This window comes from Diabrotica virgifera, chromosome 9 (genome assembly GCF_917563875.1).
Source record: "Diabrotica virgifera virgifera chromosome 9, PGI_DIABVI_V3a".
Classification (NCBI taxonomy): Eukaryota; Metazoa; Arthropoda; class Insecta; order Coleoptera; family Chrysomelidae; genus Diabrotica; species Diabrotica virgifera.
In genome coordinates this window covers 33,028,793-33,030,835 of record NC_065451.1, presented here as the reverse complement: position 1 = coordinate 33,030,835, position 2,043 = coordinate 33,028,793, and the positions used below count along the sequence as shown (strand labels likewise).

At 30.5% G+C, this 2,043-nt stretch overlaps 1 non-coding gene across 1 annotated transcript; it reads left to right on the top strand.

Annotated features, from left to right (window-relative positions):
- The first annotated feature begins 234 nt into the window (after positions 1–234).
- On the top strand, positions 235–307 carry Trnaa-agc (transfer RNA alanine (anticodon AGC)). The gene has a single exon. It is a non-coding gene; the product is annotated as a tRNA-Ala (tRNA).
- The last annotated feature ends 1,736 nt before the right edge of the window (positions 308–2,043 follow it).

Sequence of the window (2,043 nt, the reverse complement as noted above, 5' to 3'; positions counted from 1 at the left end):
TTTTCACTAGCTGATACTGGTGAGAAAAATATTCAGGATCGCTTTAAAAAAGACTAATACATATTTTATTTTTGGAAAGAACATTCAATTTGGACAAATAAAACTTTTTTGGGAAAATTAATAATAAAATCAAGAGTTATAAAATATGTAACAAATATGTAATAAAAATTATGTAACGTTTCTAGGAAATGTATGACTCGCTTTAGCTAACTTATTTTCCAACTAATAACCATCGGGGGTGTAGCTCAGATGGTAGAGCGCTCGCTTAGCATGCGAGAGGTACCGGGATCGATGCCCGGCACCTCCAATCCTTTTTGTTTTTTTTTTATTGGAAAACTCAAAATTTTACTCACTAATTGAAATAAATTAATACGATTAGAATATTATAATATATAGTTACATTTTTACTAAAAAATGTACCTATTTTTGTGACAAAATATTATACCACTGATTCTGGGTCCAAAAATATATAACCTAACTTACTTTAGTAAAAATGTGCACATAAAAAAAGTTACAGTCCTTTGAAGTTACAAAATGAAAATCAATTTTTTCCAATATATCGAAAACTATTAGATTTTTTATTGAAAATAGACATGTCCCATAGTGGCATTGTTATGGCAAGAACATCTTTAAAAAAATTATAGTGAAATTTGTGCACCCCAAAAAATTTTTTGGGGGCTTGTTCCCCTGAAACCCCCCAAACTTTTGTGTACGTTCCAATTTAATTATTATTGTGCCACCATTAGTTTTAAAAACACAATGTTTTTAAAACTTTTTTGCCTGTTAGTAGGTACTTTTTCGAAAAGCCAGTTTTTATCGCTGAGATATTTTCAATATTTGACAATTTCACCACATTTGTATATGGTTAAGTACGAATATTATACATAGAGACCTGGTAATAATATGAAAATTTATTTATAATTTACATTTTTAAGTATATTTTGAACCATATTAAACATGAAGCCACATCTCGATAAGAGGTGCCTTATCGAAAAAATACTAAGAGGCAGAAAAGTTTTAAAAACACTGTGTTTAACTAATGGTACCGCAATAATAGTTTTAATTGGAACGTACACAAGCCTTTGGGGGGTTTAAAGGAACGAAACCCCCATAAAATTTGTATGTAAACATATTCAAAAAGAAGCCGCATCTCGATAAAAACTTGCTTATCGAAAAATACTAAGAGGCAAAAGAGTTTTAAAAATAAGTATTGTGTTTAACTAATGTACCACAACAATAATTTAATTGGAACGTACACAAAAGTTTAAGGGCGGGGGTTTAAGGGAACAAAACCCCATAAAATTTTTATGGGGTGTAAAAATTTCACTGTTGCGTTTTTTACGATGTTCCTGCCTGCCATAAGAATGCCACATGTCCATTTTCAATAAAAAATCTCTAAGAGTTTTCGATATATGAAAATCGATTTTCATTTTGTAAATTCAAAGGGCTGTAACTTTTTTTCTGTGCACTATTGTATATAGGTATGTGAGGTTCAATCAACCTATTTTTGGCCCCAGAATCTGTGGTATAATTTATGACCAATCTTTTCGGGACACCCTGTATAGAACATAGGTACCAAAAAAAAATCATTTACAAAAATAGGGTAGTTGTAAGTTCTTACAGCTTTTAGCCATTTTAAACATATGTAGTACGGCAGGTACAGGGTCTTCCGTAACACTGTACAACATTAAAGATATGTTTTTTTAATGAAATACCCAGGAGGTATTTTATGTTCAATTTAAAATCTGCGTCACTTCCTCGTTATAAGGATACAATGACTGCGTTCACCAGATGCAAACACATTCACAAATGTTTGCGCTTTGATTCTAAACTTGTTGACAGCGAACTGAACGGTTGGTTGTTTAGGTTAAAATTTGACATTTTGCTTGCTTGGTTTGAAGGGTTTGAACGTAACCTAAAATAAATTTTCTCAATAAATACGTTTTTGAATTTATTTTTTTTATTAAAGGAAAAAAGAAAATTTATTTAATAGATAATAACGTAGCAGAATGTCTTCAGTAGCCTTTATTTTATATATAAAAC